Here is a 21,187-nt window from a genome sequence, read left to right on the forward strand (position 1 = left end):
ATCCATCCAGTCACATATCTCTTTCTTTCTTTCTTTCTTTCTTTCTTTCTTTCTTTCTTTCTTTCTTTCTTTCTTTCTTTCTTTCTTTCTTTCCATCCAGTCACATGTCTTTTTTCTTTGTTCCTTCCTTCCTTCCTTCCTTCCTTTCATCCATCCAGTCACATATCTCTTTCTTTCTTTCTTTCTTTCTTTCTTTCTTTCTTTCTTTCTTTCTTTCTTTCTTTCTTTCTTTCTTTCCATCCAGTCACATGTCTTTTTTCTTTGTTCCTTCCTTCCTTCCTTCCTTCCTTCCTTTCATCCATCCAGTCACATATCTGTTTCTTTCTTTCTTTCTTTCTTTCTTTCTTTCTTTCTTTCTTTCTTTCTTTCTTTCTTTCTTTCTTTCTTTCTTTCTTTCTTTCTTTCTTTCTCTCCATCCAGTCACATGTCTTTTTTCTTTGTTCCTTCCTTCCTTCCTTCCTTTCATCCATCCAGTCACATATCTGTTTCTTTCTTTCTTTCTTTCTTTCTTTCTTTCTTTCTTTCTTTCTTTCTTTCTTTCTTTCTTTCCAGTCACATGTCTGTTTCCTTTGTTCCTTCCTTCCTTCCTTCCTTCATTCCTTTCATCCATCCAGTCACATATCTGTTTCTTTCTTTCTTTCTTTCTTTCTTTCTTTCTTTCTTTCTTTCTTTCTTTCTTTCTTTCTTTCTTTCTTTCTTTCTTTCCATCTAGTCACATGTCTGTTTCCTTTGTTCCTTCCTTCCTTCCTTTCATCCATTCAGTCACATATCTCTTTCTTTCTTTCTTTCTTTCTTTCTTTCTTTCTTTCTTTCTTTCTTTCTTTCTTTCTTTCTTTCTTTCTTTCCATCCAGTCACATGTCTTTTTTCTTTGTTCCTTCCTTCCTTCCTTCCTTCCTTCCTTCATCTGTCTTTCTTTCCTTCCTTCCTTGCTTTAATCCATCCATCCATCCATCCATCCATCCATCCATCCATCCATCCATCCATCCATCCAGTCACATGTTCCTTCCTTCCTTCCTTCCTTCCTTCCACACTGTACATACTTCCTTCCTTGCTTCATCAATCTGTCTGTCCATCATTCCTTCCTTCCTTCCTTCCTTCCTTCCTTCCTTCCTTCCTTCCTTCCTTCCCGTCATCTATCCAGTGTTGCCCACTATTTGCAATGGAAAGTAGCTAAACCCTGCTCAAAAAGTAGCTACATTTCACTAGATGATGTAATGCGCCAACTGTTGATACTTTGTTTCTGTTTTCTCTCCTAATCTATGCTTACACTATATTGCCAAATGTCTAATAAAGCTGTTCTCATATTTTCTGTTAGACAATGGAATGAGTATTATATAGTGACTGACTACGTTACATGTTACTACATGCCTTTCATTCATCCTTCCCCTGATAATCATCCTTCCTTCCTTCCTTCCTTCCTTCCTTCCTTCCTTCCTTCCTTCTATCCACCCATCCATCCATCCTATTTCTTTTGTTTTATTTTCTTTTATTTTCATTTCTTTTCTTTTCTTTTCTTCCACCTGTTGGAAGATCAGTTTTCTTTAAGGCATATAGGGGTTTTAATAGCAAACAGAGGAGATATTGAGTAGGTAAGGTAATACTGGCTCACTGCATCATTTAGTTTCTAAGTAACTGTGACGGTTGGAAAATGATGGCCCAATCCACTGGTCAAACATCAGCATATAGCAAGAGTAGAAGTCACTGCAGCCATTTGATTCATAACTTTTCCTCTCACGTACTTTGGCCAGGCATTAAAGGACAGGCCCACTGATTTAGTTCAGTCTGCTGAATGCCATCATATCTCGAAGGATTAACTGTACCTTACTTTCATTATATTTCTATTCAGGACTTGATGGGCCACATGATAAAAGTAATTTTAAAGCAATTACCCAGTGATTTATAATATTCTATACTCATATTTGATTTATTAATATTTGGCTTAGGAATTCATATGCATTTTGGTGCAGAAAGTTTTCATCAAGTGTATTTAAAGAAAATTTCTTTAGCCTAGATGTCCTGATACATGTTTCTAAACAAGAAATGTAAGATAAAACAGAGACTCTTAATGCTGAGAAATGATCCACATGGTGCGAAAGGTAAGGATGTTAGAGAGAAAGGGAGATGAAATGTAAAGATCCTAATCACATAGAGAAGCTGTCAGGACTTGTGAGATTACAATGAGGAAGGCAAGGCAGGTACTTCTGCTGTCGGATAAGAGTCATTGGTATTGTTCAGATATTTCACAACAAGAATACAAAAACAATATCCTCTCAAATGTGTCACTCTTAAAGCTTTCTGACAATAACTGCTCCATTTGTCTGAAAGACCTGGCTGATCCTACTAATCTACTAATCCCCTCACATCCAGAGTGACATCTTGAGAGATTTTATAGTGCAAATGTCTAATTGCAACCAGAAAGAAACATGCAAAAATGGACACATGATCCAAAAGTTCTTCTTATCAGTAAGAAGTTAGGGTTAGGGTTAGGGTCCTTTTCGAGCAATCTTCTTATACATATATTAGACCAATATGTCAAGTCTGCACTAGGAAAAGCAATTATTATACCAGCAAACTCAAAATTGGAGTAAAAATGAACAAACTAGGCTATAAATACTTTGTATTGTAGGCTTGGATTATTATATTATTATATAGCCTAGTGTTTCTGTACAGATAGACAGTCAAAAAGACAAATTAATCAATATTTTATTTATAACAGGGTTTTATTTATTTAGAAAATAATAACACACCACAGATCCTCAAGAAACAGTAACAAAAACATAGTGACAGAAATGTCAGAAATAGCGTATGGGTCTGTCACGTGATTAAGGAATGTCTCAAAACCCGAAAGACTCATGAAGAGAACTAATCAATTCTCTTTCCGGCTCAGACTGCATTGGTTTAGCGTATGGGTCTGTCACGTGATTAAGGAATGACTTAAACCCGAAGACTTGTCAGACAAGAGGTGAGGTGAGCTTATCATAAACTGAAGACCCAGGTAAAGAATGAATTAATCTTTTCTGTATCTTATAGCATTGTAGTTTTGTATTGTTTGTAGTGTGATCAACGTTTGCGTAAGTAGAAGATGTGTTGGGGAAGTGACACGTAACTTTTTAATTACATTTTGCTAAAATGAATGAAATGACTCAAAAAAAGATTTGTTCATTTTGCTGAACGAGACTCAAAAGTCTGAGTCGGTAAAATGATCCGAACTTCCCATCACTACAAACTAGGGAGTAATGAGTAAGCAAGGAAACTAAACAGAGCAGGGAAACAAGAACAAAAGGAAACAGAGCAGGAGTGCATTTCCTGATAGCCAGCTATGGTTGCAAGTTCCGTCAATGAGTCTGTTTTCCCGAAATCATAGTTCCAATGAACATTTGCAAACTGCATCACAAAGTTGTGTGGTTGGAACGGCAGCTCTTGAGCTGTGGTTAGAAGTACAGTTTCTTGTTTGCATGGCAGGAGGACTTAAAGGTCCCATTCTTCGTGATCCCATGTTTCAAACTTTAGTTAGTGTGTAATGTTGTTGTTAGAGTATAAATAAAATCTGTAAAATTTTAAAGCTCAAAGTTCAATGCCAAGCGAGATATTTTATTTAACAGAAGTCGCCTACATCGAACGGCCAGTTTGGACTACATCCCTCTACTTCCTTCTTTAATGACGTCACTAAAACAGTTTTTTGACTAACCTCCGCCCACAGGAATACACAAGAGTTGCGTTTGTAGACTGTGTTTGTCGCCATGTCGTCGAAACGCTGTTATTTTCATCCCGCAGTCCAATCACCGGGTCTGATTCCGGCTCAAATTGATAGGGTAAAATTAAAGACATGTTTACAATAACACTGAGCACGTGCATCTCCACGTTATGGTAAGAGGCGTGACCTTTCCGGGCAAGGTTCGCTAAGCTGCTGTCGAATCACAACACAGGAACCGCTGGCACAATCAGAACTCGTTACGTATTTCTGAAGGAGGGACTTCATAGAACAAGGAAGTCATCAGCCCGTTTTTATGACAGTGGAAACAGCGGTATACAGATAAGTAAATTATGTCAAAAATACTGTGTTTTTTTAAACGCGAAACATGAACACATGTTATATTGCACACTATAAACACAATCAAAGCTTCAAAAAAACGCGAAAAACGGGACCTTTAATAAATCCTTATCTTGAACAAAATTAGCAAGCTGACATTCCGTACAATCTATATCTTTTATTTCAAATATATTCAAATGTCATTCATGTGTTTTAGTTTGTAAAGAGATTATAAAGCACCGTTTTTGAAGAGTGCTCATGTGCGTACATGCTCTAGTAGTAGGAACGAGTCTATGATTGAACCTGGAAATTAAGAAAAATAACTGAGAAAAATGAAAATTAGTCCTGATGCAATGTCTGTAATTTATAGCAAAAAATCGAGCATTAATTTGATCTCAAATGGATTCATTAAAAGAAGTTATTACTCCACCACATGCATGACATCATTAACCAACGTAGTTGATCGTCAAATTTGTGACTACGGTTTTGGTCAAAATTTACGACTAAACACTTGTGACTAGTTGATTTCTTCAATGATGCATCATATTATAGTAGTTAAAGGGTTAGTTCACCCAAAAATGAAAATTATGTCATTAATGACTCACCCTCATTTCCTTCCAAACCCGTAAGACCTCCGTTCATCTTCGGAACACAGTTTAAGATATTTCAGATTTAGTCCGAGAGCTTTCTGTCCCTCCATTGAAAATGTATGTACGGTAGACTGTCCATGTCCAGAAAGGTAATAAAAACATCATCAAAGTAGTCCATGTGACATCAGTAGGTTAGTTAGAAGTTTTTGAAGCATCTAAAATACATTTTGGTCCAAAAATAACAAAAACTACGACTTTATTCAGCATTGCCTTCTCTTCCGGAATCCTTTCCATTGAATTGATTCCATTGAATTGGTCTTACGGGTTTGGAACGACATGAGGGTGAGTCATTAATGACATAATTTTCATTTTTGGGTGAACTAACCCTTTAAGCAGCGAGTTATGTTGTTGTATGGGAAACGCACCCCAGAATGTCAAAAAAGACAACTAAACCAAACATTACAGTTGATGAGTTTGCAAGAAAAAAACATGATTCAACATGATTTTTCTCTTGTATTTTGCTCTCACCTCCTTCGAATGGCATATTTTAATGACAAATACTGTATTTACTGTAATTCAAATATGGCATTTATTGGTTGATGTAAACACTGGTTGGGCCGCATAAATAATACTTCTTACTTTTAAAAAACAGACAGAAATGGGTTAGAAAACTGGAAAATGACTGTTTTTAATGCCACAATGAAGTTCAATGGGTATTTTATTAACACTGAGTGCTCTGTGCTACATTACGTTTGTGGTTATCATTGAATTGAAGCTTATTACAGGTCATCAAATCAAAGAGAGTAAGAGATAAGAGGTGTTTCTGGTGTCTTGAATTCATTATAACCTGTCTCGATGACCTTATGTGGGAAAATTACTTTCCATTGTGTTATAATGGCAGTCATCAAAGTAACTCCATTGTCAGAAATGAGCCTCTATTGAGAGCCTAATACTCAAAACATCTGCTGTTATTTTGGCATGTACAGAAAATGGCTCAATGTTGAAACTCATACATTCAGGGCACTGTGTCAGGTTCCTAAAATTCTTCCCAAGTGTCACATCGAAAGTGTGCTGTAAAAGGTCAGCTTTTAGTTGGACCTTTGTGATCTAATTTCCTAACATTAATCAGGCCATTTCATGCTGGAGAAATTACTGCATGTGATGGATGGAAATTATCCTGAATGTACAATGGCACATTTTACACTGGATTTCTGGGGTCTTTTTCTCTCTCTTCCACCCTCTAATGTCACTCTTGGCAGAAAATGGCTCTTTATACATCATTCCTTCAGTAAAGTTGCATCTCCATCTTCAGTGCCATTGTCACGTGCCGTGGTGGATAAACACTCACGATGAGAAGGAATGCAGAAAGGAAGACTTTAATAACAATCCAGGAAACAGGCGAAACACCATCAACACAAATGCATAACACAAACGAGAACCAACAAAGCCTGAGGGAGAACACAGGGAATATATACAAGTCAAACAAATGGGCAAACAAGACTAATTAACAAGACACACCTGGGACCGATGAACTCAAATCAGGGAAACTATAGAAATAAACCAGTGGCAGTAAAAACTGAGAATAAGGAACATGTGACAAAAGGAAACATAAACAGAACCCTGACAGCCATCACCATCACTTCATTTATAATACAAGTGTCACTAGTTTTTACAGTTTGCTTGGATCACAAGCATTTCAAGGACACAGAGAGTGTCATCGGGCCCAACGGATAGGGAAAGAAATATTCTCCAAAACCATATTTCTCAAACTTCCCCTTGAATAGACTTTCCTTACTGATATTTGTAAGGGTAGAAATATTGCGCATAGGAAATGTACATCCATTCACATTGACAATAGATATGACTTGAAGTAACCCTTCCAGAACATATATAGTAGATCTGCAGTTGTGACTTTTGTAGATTGAAACATTGATTGAATTTGGTTTCATAATGAGACTACTGACAAAGATAATTCAATGATAAGATAAGATTAGATGTTCTCAGCATAACAAATTGTAATGAAAACAAGATGATATGAAAAATGATTCTTCTTCGAAGACAGTTCAGAACTCAAATAAGCAGAAAGGGTGAGAAATCTGATTTGTACACTCCATTATTACATTTATATGGAATGTTTTTAAGACACACAGTGTTATTTAGTTCAGTCATTGTTCGATAAAGATCTGAAACATTGTGTATTTGGCCTTTTTTTTTTTACTAATTTCTCATCCACAGCTTTTAAAGTGTTTTCTACTTCATGAAGCAAGAGATATGCTACACGTCTCCTAAACTTCTTTAATATTTGCAATTCTCTAACTTCTTGCCCAAAACATGCAAAATTACTTTAAAAAAACATTAACCTTGAATATTATCAAGTGTAGTCGATCAAACCTGGTAGTTTATTTATTTAAAGCTGTCTGAACAAAGAAGTGTGAATGCGCTAGGCTGATGGATCACCTTTAAGAAATGGAGGGATAAAGTGAATGTGTGTTTGCTCAGATGTGAAAGTCATGGAGACAGTAATGTGAAGGGGGGGTCTGGTGTTTAACTGTCAGACTCAGAGCACAGGAAACATGAAGTTGGGAGTGATGTAGGTATAATTACAGTAACAATGAAAACGGTGGATATCCAGGCTGCTGTGTTACACACACACACACACACACACACACACACACAACACAAGGCTGATAATTACCGTCACACCTGTCTGAGCGCTGCAGTTCTCCTCCTGGGCTGTCTGAGGTAAAACATGTGAGACAGCTGCTCTTGCAGCGAGGGGCGTGGATGTACACCTGCCCTGCTGAGATCCCCTTCATACTGTGTCTATCTGGTTGCCTGTGCAGTTTATCTGTACAGATGCCTGTATATGCTGAAGTGTCTGTTTATGTGTGCATGTTTGGAGAGTCACAATGAAGTATGCTTTTTGTAGTTACAGTATGTCACAATAGGGAAGAAAAGACTATCCCAACTTCAGTTTCATGCAGACTAAAGTGTGTAGCAGAACACTTTCTGTGATATAATGCATTTATTTTTATTTCATTTTAGAGATCCGCACAGGATTTACAGCATAGGCGTAGCCACCTAAAAATAAATGCAGAATTATTTTTTATAGTCTTCATAAAAATGTTTTTCTAAACTTGGGCTATTGTTGTTTACTTACAATATTTGTTAATTTAAAAGTGCCCTAGAATTAAAAATTGAATTTACCTTGGCATAGTTGAATAACAAGAGTTCAGTACATGGAAATGACATACAGTGAGTCTCAAACACCATTGTTTCCTCCTTCTTATATAAATCTCATTTGTTTAAAAGACCTCCGAAGAACAGGCGAATCTCAACATAACACCGACTGTTACGCAACAGTCGGGATCATTAATATGTACGCCCCCAATATTTGCATATGCCAGCCATGTTCAAGGCATTAGACAAGGGCAGCCAGTATTAACGTCTGGATCTGTGCACAGCTGAATCATCAGACTAGGTAAGCAAGCAAGAACAATAGCGAAAAATGGCAGATGGAGCGATAATAACTGACATGATCCATGATATCATGATATTTTTAGTGATATTTGTAAATTGTCTTTCTAAATGTTTCGTTAGCATGTTGCTAATGTACTGTTAAATGTGGTTAAAGTTACCATCGTTTATTACTGTATTCACAGAGACAAGACTGTCGTTATTTTCATTTTTTACACTTTACACTTGCAGTCTGTATAATGCATAAACACAACTTCATTCTTTATAAATCTCTCCAACAGTGTGTAATGTTAGCTTTAGCCACGGAGCACTATCAAACTCATTCAGAATCAAATGTAAACATCCAAATCAAATACTATACTTACGTGATTAGACATACTGCATGACAAACACTTTGTAAAGATCCATTTTGAGGGTTATATTAGCTGTGTGAACTTTGTTTATGCTGTTAAAGGCAAGCGCGAGCTCCGTGGGTGGGTGAGCGTGAGCATTTAAAGGGGCCGCAGCCTAAATCAGCTCATATGTAATGATGCCCCAAAATAGGCAGTTAAAAAAATTAATTTAAAAAAATCTATGGGGTATTTTGAGCTGAAACTTCACAGACACATTCAGGGGACACCTTAGACTCATATTACATCTTTTAAAAAGACGTTCTACGGGGACCTTTAAAATGTAATTTAAATTATGTGCATTAAAAATATATATCTGCCGATATTCGGACTACCAACCAATCCACAAACAGCTGCTAACTGTGACCCCAGCATCTTTGGAGACGATTTCTGCACATTCTAAACAATAGAGAATCTTTTACTAAACCGAGCTAGAAATATGTCGCAGAACTTAATTTGGATCGTTTTCAGAGTGACTCCTACGGAATAATGAAGGCTGCTACCTGGATCAGACGTGTTTGGCCAGATGGAAATATTACAGTTACTGAGCAAGCACTATGGACTTAGAGTGGAAAGTGCTGAACTTAGAGTATTTGTGCAACTGCTCAAATGAAAGGTGGATGGGATTCCCCTGTACCCATGCTTAAAAGAAGTCTTGAAATTGCAAGCACAATAAACCTCACAAGAATTGAAAATGGGCTACTTTCCCTAGACTGGACTCACTGGATTGAGACCATAGACATCTCTCAAGCTGTTGCGATCTTTCTTGGTGTTCTGTGGTGTGACAGATCACTGTAGCGCTTCAGTTCAAGCAGAGCGCACGTGAACCGACCATCTCTTCCGCTTTACTAGTTACATCCTTACAGTCTATGGTTACAACACGAAATAACCATGAATGAACATCCTCAGATATGTTGAAAAATATAGTACAACTTACCGAAATCTGTATCATGTCACATGTAATTGCTCAATCAGTGTTTCAACCACAGAAAAGCATCAATAAAACAGAATGTAAAAATGTCACATTTATGGTCACATTTATCTCAGAAAAGCCGTTCAATGTCCAAAAAAACTCATAGTCAGCTACAAAAACGAACTTAGAGAGGAGCATTTTGATATGCACTATAGGCTATTGCATATTCATTGTATTTGTACTTATTAACATGTGCTTCAATATTCAATGTATAAATCCGTTTTATGACTGCCACCATTTAAATGTTTAGGCCTATATAAAAAATGTGTAGAAACTTAATTATGTCACTAAATTAATTATGTCATATTTATTTATAACGTTATTATTAAACTTCCTTATGTGTAATTTATATGTAAGTAGCTTACAAATCAATTAATATAAATATTATAATGATGTACCAGCTGTGGTTCCCTGTATAGTTTACAGCATTGAGAGATATTTTTCCTTGAGGAAATTTGCCTTGTCTTGTCCCAGATAGACCCCAAATTCAACAATATTGAAGGTAATCAAATCGCAAGCTTCTGAATCAAAATCAAATCCAACTGTGAAATTTGTGTCAATGTCCAGCCCTAGTGAATTTTGTTTTGTTTTGTTTTTTAACTTGAAGCAAATGTTGTCGTTTCCATTTATTTTCTTGTCAGAGTGCACAAGAATGCTTTGTTTACATGTTTAAATCACAAAAAAATTCTCCTGGGGCAGGAAGCCCCCAGATCCACATACAACAATTTACTTCAGAAACATGTCACCTTTTTCACCTCTTTTGAGTTTGCAGTCTATTCTGTACCTTTAGTGATACACAGAGTCAGGGGGTTTTGCACATTAATCTGACAATAAATGTGGCACACTCAGGTTTTCTGATGCACACCCAGAGTCTCTTTTCTGCTTACTCTAATGTTTAACAAGTTTCTTTATCTGTTTTTTTTTTTTTTTACAGCTGCACATCCCAATTAAGTCTTTATACGTTTGTTATATCTCCCAAAAATATTAACTACATTATCACTCAGTGATATATTAGGTGCATCATCTTCTCAAAGTGGATTTTTTTTTAAATCTAGCATTGTTCATATATTGTTGTCAAATAATTTGGGTTCAACTCTTAATCGCTGAACTTAAAAAGTTTCATCATGTTAGAAGGTCATAGAGAACATCAAGAACAAGCAAACACTGTGAGGACAAATGAATATTTATCACCACCTGAACAAGTAGTGTTCTGAGTGGTCAGGGGACCACAGTGAAATGTTTATTCATAAAGGGATTATGTAAAATAGCCAGAGAGGCGTGTTAGTACATTCAGACAGGGCCTAATGGTCAGTAATTAAAACTCAAAGCTGGTGTTGAAAGGAGGAGAGAGCACTTATTGTTTTGGGTGTTCAAGAGAAAGACTGGTTTTCCCTTGAGAGACCTGCATTAGTCCCACAGCATCCAGGGTATATATGCAGAATATATTGATTAGTGTGTGTGTGTGTGTGTGTGTGTGTGTGTGTGTGTGTGTGTGTGTGTGTGTGTGTGTGTGTATGTGTGTGTGTGTGTGTGTGTGTGTGTGTGTGTGTGTGTGTGTGTGTGTGTGAGAGAGAGAGAGAGAGAGAGAGAGAGAATGACAGATGGGGGCACATCACAGGCCTGTCACTAACCAAACACTAGCACATGTTCTCTGACTGGCCGTCTGCTCGTCCTTGTCTTTTCACCTTCTTGACTCACTTTGTCCTGTCTTCTGTGACGTGCATGTCTTTATATGCTTTACTGCTTTGTGGGTGCTTTGAGTGTTTTAAATTGCCAATTTCTGCAAAGTTGAATGTTCTATTATATGTTTTAAAAAATAAAGTGTAGTATAAAAACTATTATTATTTATTAAAAATGTATTCATAAATTTTATTTAAAACAGAGCTTTTATTTACTTTATGGTGTATTTCAATGTCAGGATCGGCTTTTAGGAATTTGTTAGCGAAACTTCGCTGCAAATAGGTCTATTGCCCACTGTCAATACTAGCCTAAGTGATGCATACTCAAAGGTGACTTCCAAACCAAGCAGTTTATATCGTTAAAATGCAGTGAATTTGTGTGTTAAAAGTTCAACAAACTTGAATCTGATATGAAATCCACAAGGAGAAATTTGTAGCCTCATGTCCCTCAAGCTAAATTTTTAATCACTTGGATTCCTGTCGAGAGGACTGTATTTTGCCAGCGGATTTTAGCTGTATGAAGGCAAATTAGCTAAATTTTGAATGCAAAAAGGTCAGTTGTCAACTGTGTAGTGATGTATGAAACACAGCTCACACAGAAGTCACTTTCAAACCAAGTAGCTCTCTGCTGGTCAATGTGGCAAATTCGCATGATCAACTGAACCTGATATGAAATCTGCTTGGGGAAATCACTAAAAGCTAAAAATCGTGTCAGATCGTGCAAATTTCATATTGAAATGGCTGGATTTTGCCCATGAAAATTCGTTGAGCAACGGCAAATGTGTTCTTTACTTCGCTCATTAGTATAATGAAAAAGGTGGTACTTTCATGTACTTTCTCTCATATCACAACGCGGTCTCTCTCTCTCTTTAACAAATGCAACTAGTGCTATCTTTTGTCTCTGTTATGAAAATAATATCAGAGGACAATAGCATTAGTTGAACTCAAATCAATATTTCATGTCAATGCACTTATTTGGGAAGTAGACATGTGAGCATCTTGATTTTATTTATTATTTTGTGAAAATGACTGTCTGACTCTACATAGGCTACTTATACATTGTACACATTGTCGCAGTCTGTCTCATAAACTTAATAATTCACATCAAAAGCTACATACTCACACATGCTCTATTACCACCAACTAATCTGTTCTGAATGGCCTTTCAAGCATTTGCCATGAGACAGGAGCAGGTGAAAATACACCATTAGTGTGTGTTTGGATTCAGGGATGCATGTTGGCATCATGTTGCATAATCACACTAAAGACATTTGTCCTGTGCGGAAACATGCCAGACACTTTCTATCTATCTCTCCATCTTTCTGGTACTGCAATCAGCTTATTGATGCGAATATAGAGGAGGCTGTAAGCTTAACAAGCCAGCATGTGTCAGTGTGCCCTATGAAGCCAACTTAAACATAGACTCCAGTCTGACTTATACAGAAATGCAACTGTTTGCTTTCTGAAATGTAATTTGACTGAAGTGCTGGAAAACATTCCACCTTTTTTATAGTATTTTGACAGTGAAAAAATGGTTCAAGCTCATGTAGGCAATGAAGCTATGTAAATGCTGACTTGTGCTCTTGCTCAGACATGGAAATGTACTAGAGACAGGCAGACAATGCTTTCTTGGTGTTGTAAATGTTGAAATCAGGCTTGTTTTAAACAGATCTTTATAGTGAGTTCTGTTTTTATTAGCTATTTATGGCAGAGTTTATTGTTTGGGTTACATTTTATTTTGATAGTCCACTTACTAACTATAAGTATCATTGCAACTGTCATTAGAGTATTAGTAAACTATTAGGTTTGGGTTAGGTTAGGTTAGGGTTTGTAGAATAAGTTGATGTGTACTTGCAAGTTACTTATAGTCAGTAGAATGTTTGTTGGGGGACCAAAATAAAGTGTTAACATATATTATGCAAAGAGTGAGTCTACTAATACTCTAATGACTGGTAGTTGACATATAGTTGCAAATGTATTTATAGTTCATAGAATATCTAAAGTGGACAATTGAAAAAAAAAAAGTGTAACCACTGTTTAAAACAATACAATAGTAGTACAGTATATCTGTCACAGTAGGTTGCAGCAAGGAGAGGTGAACCTGGATTTGAAGCAGTCACATTTATTTAACAATTCAAACAAAACAACAAATATGCAGGATCACTGGAATAACAGGAAACGTCGGAGAAAGCAAATCAAAATATGCAGCAACGAAAACAGACAAAAAACAACTGAAAATGAGGGCTGTATATACACACAGGTCAACTGAGGAGGAAAACAAAGCACCGGTGGGGACTAATCAATCAACTACTGAATCATTATGACAACAAATGCAAACAAGGAAACACAAAGGAAAAAGATGAAACAATGAGAACCAAATTAAAAGTCCATGAAACACTAAAATGAAACAATACTGCACATTACATTATTCCCCCCTCCCAAAAAGGCACATCCTCGCACCATAATCCATGGGGGTGTGGCAGGAGTAGCCAGGGAGGAGACAATGGACTGGGTAGCTGGGAGGAGCCTGGGAGTGACCCAAAGCAATGCCAATGACAAAGGCCCATGGCGGAACCGATGGAGATAAGAGCCAGGGTGGGGCCAGGAGCCTGAACGACTGAGGTGGAGCTGGAAGAGGAGGAGACCCAGGTGGACCTGAGATGAAGACCAAGGGCAACACCAATGGACTGGAGGGCCGAGGCGGAACAGCAGGTTTGTGGGACTGAGGTGGAGAAGGGGGTTCTGTGGAGAAGAGCCCAGTGGAGCCAAAGGGGTGGAGGGACAAGGTGTAGCCAGAGGACCGAAGGTCTGTGGCGCAACCTGGGTGATGACTGACAAAGGTGGAGCCAAAGGGATGAGGTGTAGCCGGAGGAAAGACAGACTACGGTGGAACCGAGGGAGTGTGGAGCCAAGGTAGAGCCGAGGGAGCGTGGAGCCAAGGTAGAGCCGATGAGTCGACAGGATGAGGTGGAGTCCAGAGGCTTGAGGTGGAGCTACGGGGTCGAAACACCAGGGCAGAGCAGGAGACCTGAATGCCCAAGGCGGATCCGAGCTGCTAGGTGGAGCCAGCGAAGGAGGGGGTCCGTTGTGGGCATAGGCTTTGGATCAGTGTCTGCAGTGGGCTCTGGTTCTGTGGTGGGTATTGGCTCTGTGTAGAAGATCGACAACATCATGAGGGTGAGAGTGGACTGGGAGGGCTATAGTGGCAATGTCATCCTCCACCTCACTGATGGTAAATGGTAAGCCACACAGCAACAGCACAATGTCCAAATACTGTGCCGGGGTCCAGCTAGAATCTCCCCCGTGGCATCAGTAGGCTGTTGTTCTCATCCAGTCCATTCCAAAAACAATCCAACAATCCAAATTAAACTATACAGCAATGAGAACAAACAAAAACCAACTGAAAATGAGGGCTATATACAAACCCGATTCCAAAAAAGTTGGGACACTGTACAAATTGTGAATAAAAACAGAATGCAATGATGTGGAAGTTTAAAATTTCAATATTTTATTCAGAATACAACATAGATGACATATCAAATGTTTAAACTGAGAAAATGTATAATTTTAAGGGAAAAATATGTTGATTTTAAATTTCATGGCATCAACACATCTCAAAAAAGTTGGGACAAGGCTATGTTTACCACTGTGTGGCATCCCCTCTTCTTTTTATAACAGTCTGCAAACGTCTGGAGACTGAGGAGACAATTTGCTCAAGTTTAGGAATAGAAATGTTGTCCCATTCTTGTCTAATACAGGCTTCTAGTTGGTCAACTGTCTTAGGTCTTCTTTGTCGCATCTTCCTCTTTATGATGCGCCAAGTGTTTTCTATGGGTGAAAGATCTGGACTGCAGGCTGGCCATTTCAGTACCCGGATCCTTCTTCTATGCAGCCATGATGTTGTAATTGATGCAGTATGTGGTCTGGCATTGTCATGTTGGAAAATGCAAGGTCTTCCCTGAAAGAGACGATGTCTGGATGGGAGCATATGTTGTTCTAGAAATTGGATATACCTTTCAGCATTGATGGTGCCTTCCCAGATGTGTAAGCTGCCCATGCCACATGCACTCATGCAACCCCATACCATCAGAGATGCAGGCTTCTGAACTGAGCGCTGATAACAACTTGGTAACAACTTGGGTTGTCCTTGTCCTCTTTAGTCCGGATGACATGGCGTCCCAGTTTTCCAAAAAAGAATTTCAAATTTTGATTCGTCTGACCACAGAACAGTTTTCCACTTTGCCACAGTCCATTTTAAATGAGCCTTGGCCCAGAGAAAATGCCTGCGCTTCTGGATCATGTTTAGATATGGCTTCTTTTTTGACCTATAGAGTTTTAGCTGGCAACAGCGAATGGCACGGTGGATTGTGTTCACCGACAATGTTTTCTGGAAGTATTCCTGAGCCCATGTTGTGATTTCCATTACAGTAGCATTCCTGTGTGTGATGCAGTGTCGTCTAAGGGCCAGAAAATCACGGTCATCCAGTATGGTTTTCCGGCCTTGACCCTTACGCACAGAGATTGTTCCAGATTCTCTGAATCTTTGGATGATATTATGCACTGTAGATGATGATAACTTCAAACTCTTTGCAATTTTTCTCTGAGAAACTCCTTTCTGATATTGCTCCACTATTTTTCGCTGCAGCATTGGGGGAATTGGTGATCCTCTGCCCATCTTGACTTCTGAGAGACACTGCCACTCTGAGAGGCTCTTTTTATACCCAGTCATGTTGCCAATTGACCTAATAAGTTGCAAATTGGTCCTCCAGCTGTTCCTTATATGTACATTTAACTTTTCCGGCCTCTTATTGCTACCTGTCCCAACTTTTTTGGAATGTGTAGCTCTCATGAAATCCAAAATGAGCCAATATTTGGCATGACATTTCAAAATGTCTCACTTTCAACATTTGATATGTTATCTATATTCTATTGTAAATAAAATATAAGTTTATGAGATTTGTAAATTATTGCATTCCTTTTTTATTCACAATTTGTACAGTGTCCCAACTTTTTTGGAATCGGGTTTATATGTACACAGGTTAACTGAGGAGGAAAACAAGGAACAGGTGGGGACTAATCAATCAACTAATGAATCACTATGACAACAAATGCAAACAAGGAAACACAAAGGAAAAACAGGAAACAATGAGAACCAAACTAAAAGTCCATAACACACTAAACTGAAACAAGACTGCACATTACAATATCACAATAATAGACGGTTGTGTAAAAAATGAATTAATGTTGGCAGTCCATATTAATAGTTAGTTAGTTCATAGTGAAATTGTGTATAAACTCTGTGATTTGTCTGCCAAATGTAACATACAGACTATTTCACAGACTCTGAAAAGAAAACACAATATACAGTTATACAATGTACAGCTGCTTATGGACATTTTGCTAACTGCCTCAAATAAAACTCTGAATATCTTTCAAATATTTGTCACTCACCTTGCAAACATTGGCAAACCCAGTCAATATTCCATTCTCAAAAGTGTCTGTATTGTTAACCCAGTATTTTGGTTCCAGATGGACTGATAAAAGTGCAGTTGCATAAAGTCAGCCAATCAGAAGGGAGCTTGCCAAATCAAGAAAGTTTAGAGTTGTTTGTGGAATATGCATCAGAGAACCAATGGACTGTGGGTGGTCTAAGAATGGGCTTTTTGATAGGCACACATGCATATCTATATTTAATGATGAATTCTCCTAGGTGGATATTAAGTTGGAGAGTGGGAGGTAGAAGAAAGTAAAGTGAGGAATGACTGATATAAGTAATTGGCTCTCTACTGATATTAACTGGCCATCTGCTAAAACATCTCTTTTTTCCTCTCTTTGACATTGCATCCGGTCAGAATCCCGGGAAGTATATTAATGATAGTTATCACATTGATGAAGACTGATATACATATAGTTCTATGACTTTTTTTTTTTTTTCAATTGCACTCTGAAGTGCTCTTTCTTTACAAAAAAAGAAGAGAGAAACAGACTGGAAGATCATATTGATCTTGTTAGAGATGGACTCGCATATGCATACCGAATGATTTTGCACCTGGCCTTCATTGGCCGTCAGTAGATTTGATTTTTTCCCTCCACATTTTTTTTCCTTCACTTGCCTGAAAGAGGTTATTTACTGAGTTCATTTTCCCTTTATTTTTCATTGGTGACCATATACCACATTTTTCACACAAATGCGACCTCTAATAATAAATAACTCATTCTTCCCCATGTCATTCCAAACTCATGTAAGTTTCTTTCTTCTGTGGAACAAAAACGTAAGCTCTTTTTTCTCTTTTCCATACAATGAAAGTGTCCAAAACATTTTTGGACACTACAAAAATGTGTCCAAAAGTTTACAAAAATTACATAAAAACATTTAAAAGCGGTCCATGCATCTAAAGCCATAGGAAAACTTAAGAGCCATAGGAAAAGAGCTTAAAGAGCTATATAGTTTAACTCATATAGGCCTAAATGTGTTTTGTTGGTATATATTAATGTATTTGTGCTGAAAAAAAAAACCTTAAAGTTAACATTTTAAGCCTACCATTTTTTTTTAAGTGTAGGAAACCTTTATACAAACTGAACATAGTTAAGTACATCCCCTATATATTTTTGAATTTCACAATAATACTAGCCAAATATGTAAAGGTTACAAAGTGTTTTGTGCATGTATGTATATATTTTTTTTTAAAAATGTAACACTTTTTGAAGGGGTGTCATAAGTGATGACACCTTCATAATCTTGACATAACGTGTCATAATGAAGGATTTTTGATGTTTTGACAACTGTCAAAGTGTCATTCGCTCAAATGTCATTTTTTCAAAGATGAATTTAGATCCGAGTTGACAACTTGACATAAACCAATACATTACCTGTCAGTGTCTTTGTCATGACAACTACCATTTTTTGGGTTTTACATTAAGTCATGTAGTTGGGAAACCATTATAATTTATGAAAACTGCTCAATATGGTACAATAATATAAAATGTCATTAAGTGACATACTCTGACAAATCATTTTTAGCGTCAGTATTTCATGTTTTTTTTGTTTTTGTTTTTTGTTTTTTTAAGTTTCCTCCAACAGAAGGTCAGATAATAGACAATTTCAAATTTCGTAAAAAAGATGACACTGTTATAAAATAATGGTAACCTTTATTTTAGGGTCTTTTAACTAGTTGCTTATTACTATTAGCATTCATATGGCTAAAATATTGGCTATTTATTAGTTTTAAAGCACATTTAATGCCTTATTCTGCATATCTTATTTTTTAATACCCAATTCACAATTAAATAATACAGTAAATTAGTGAGGGAAAATATATTCGTTTATAATGTGTTCCCAACAGTGTTACAAATAATGTAATGTAATGTTAACAACTAAGTAGTTTTTTAAGTTTGATAACAATCTGCTATATGTTTATGACAAATGTTTTGCTATGTCAGGTTAACAAAGACACAAAGTATCTGATTGACATATGAGCGAATGACACTTATGCAGTTGTCATAAACATGCATAAAACCTCCTTCATATTCATGACACGTGTCATGTCAAGATTTGAAGGTGTCATTCAGTTTTTTCAAGTAAAGTTTAAGTCTTAGATGGGCTTTGTCAGAAAATGCTGAAAATGCTGCCAAATGTCTCATGCCACCAAAGCCTTGTAATTTTTTATTGTCTCATGCCACCAAAGCCTTGTAATTTTTTATTGTCAATTTTACAAAAATTACCTGAAAAACAGTCCAACTCTATTTGTTGGGGAGTATTCTGAAAAAGAGTGTGTTAGTCCTTGCAGATATGGTATTTATTCAAAAAGGACCAAGATATCTATCTATCTATCTATCTATCTATCTATCTATCTATCTATCTATCTATCTATCTATCTATCTATCTATCTATCTATCTGTATGTCTGTCTGTCTATCTATCTATCTGTCTATCTGTCTGTCTCTGTCCGTCCATCCATCCATCTGTCCGCATATAAAAAGTTTCTGTACATCTATAATTCTCCATCAGTTCATCTTCTTACTTGGGCCATACTTTGCCAGCTATTGGCAAGCTCAGCTCATTAAAGGAATTAATTATTGAAATGTTCTCTGTGTGTGTTAGACTATGTATTTGTCTATACTTTATCCAGTGCTTCATTCACTAACCTTCAAACTGACAGGTTCTGCAGAAATCAAGAGAAAGAGCATGGCCCGGAACCATGCACATAAAAAACTAGAGGCAAACTAATTACAGTCGGTATAATTAGCAGGCATGTGGCTGTCTGCCAGCTCAACTCGCTTTAAAGAGAAACTCTGCCTCTGTTAAAGACTTAAAGGGGAAAAGTCCATATTGTATTTACAATCATGGGAACTGCTGCTAGCCCTGAATCAGTTGGACCTGGCTGGGCATTTATTATTCTTTGGATCCAAATCTCACACACTCTGCTCTGTGTGTGTGTGTGTGTGTGTGTGTGTGTGTGTGTGTGTGTGTGTGCATAGGTATTACAAGGAGAGGGTGACTTATGAGGACATTACTCCATGTCCCCATTTTAAGAAAAGGTTTATAAATCATCCAGAATGAGTTTTTGTGAGAAAGATGATGGGTAGCTTTAGGGGTAGGGTTGGTGTAGGGGGATAGAAAATACAGTTTGTACAGTATAAAAACCATTACGCCTATGGAGTGTCCCCACAATTCACAAAAACAAACATTTGTGTGTGTGTGAGAGAGAGAAAGAGAGAAGAGAGAGAGAGAGAGAGAGAGAGAGAGAGTTTGCACGTGCAATGAGTGCTAGACACAATTTAATTAATTAGAAGTACAATCAATAAAGGTCAACTTCATGATTTGTCAATTTAGAAATTCCTGTTGGCCTTATCAGCAGGTTCGGGTTTATTGGGAATTCATCCACAGAATATTAATGAACTAGCTGCCTATTGGAAAGATTCATATGAAAGTAAGTTTAAAACATGGCAGATTTTTTTATTTTTTTTTCAATTTCCCTCTCATTTCAAAATCTGCTTATGTATGAAGCTAATGATTTAACAATGTCTAATGTGTTTTATGTTAATTATTAAATATAATCAATAAATGTAATTCAAGGCACTAGGTGTCAACAACACCATCATTCAACCCATCAACACCAGTTCACCACACTCTGCCCACTCGTTCTCAATCGCCTGAGTTCTGATTCCCTGCACCTTCCTCATCAAAGCACCCTATATCTACCGTCATTCCCTTACATCATTATCTGATCTCGTCCTTGATACAAGCACGTACAGACTGCTTACCTGTCTACTCACCTGAGAACCTTACCTGCTATTCCTGTGTATCCTGTCTTCTGTCATCCGTCTTCTGACCTTCATCATCCGTCAGCCTGCTCACCAGCTCCCATATCCTGGTCTACACCTGCAAACAAACACAAGAGTTACCTGCCAGCTAAATCACTATCAGACTCTCTGCCTATACAGACTCACCTTTGCTGCATTCCCATACTGCTCCATTCTCAGCTTAATAAAACCTGTTTCTCTTTGCACTGCAGAAGAGGCACAGAAGCTGCATCTGAAGTGACAGGGTGTTTTTACACTGTTTAATGCAACTCAGAGGTGGAATGAGTGCATTTACAGTGCAATTGCAATTTAATAAATAATGTTATGAGATTAATGTTAAAAAAGGTCCAGCTGACCAATTAGAGCACATTGCGCTTTTCAGAAGGAGAGGCTTCATAGAGACAGGAATTAAACAGAGTGTTAGTGACAGACTGGGAAGAGAGGTGCTGCAACAATATAAAATACAGATGCTGGTCATATAATTAGAATATCATCAAAAAGTTGATTTATTTCACTAATTCCATTCAAAAAGTGAAACTTGTATATTATATTCATTCATTACACACAGATTGATATATTTCAAATGTTTATTTCTTTTAATTTTGATGATTATAACTGACAACTAAGGAAAATCCCAAATTCAGTATCTCAGAAAATTAGAATATTGTGAAAAGGTTTGATATTGAAGACACCTGGTGTCACACTCTAATCAGCTAATTAACTCAAAACACCTGCAAAGGCCTTTA

This window comes from Megalobrama amblycephala, linkage group LG24 (assembly GCF_018812025.1).
Source record: "Megalobrama amblycephala isolate DHTTF-2021 linkage group LG24, ASM1881202v1, whole genome shotgun sequence".
Lineage (NCBI taxonomy): Eukaryota > Metazoa > Chordata > Actinopteri > Cypriniformes > Xenocyprididae > Megalobrama > Megalobrama amblycephala.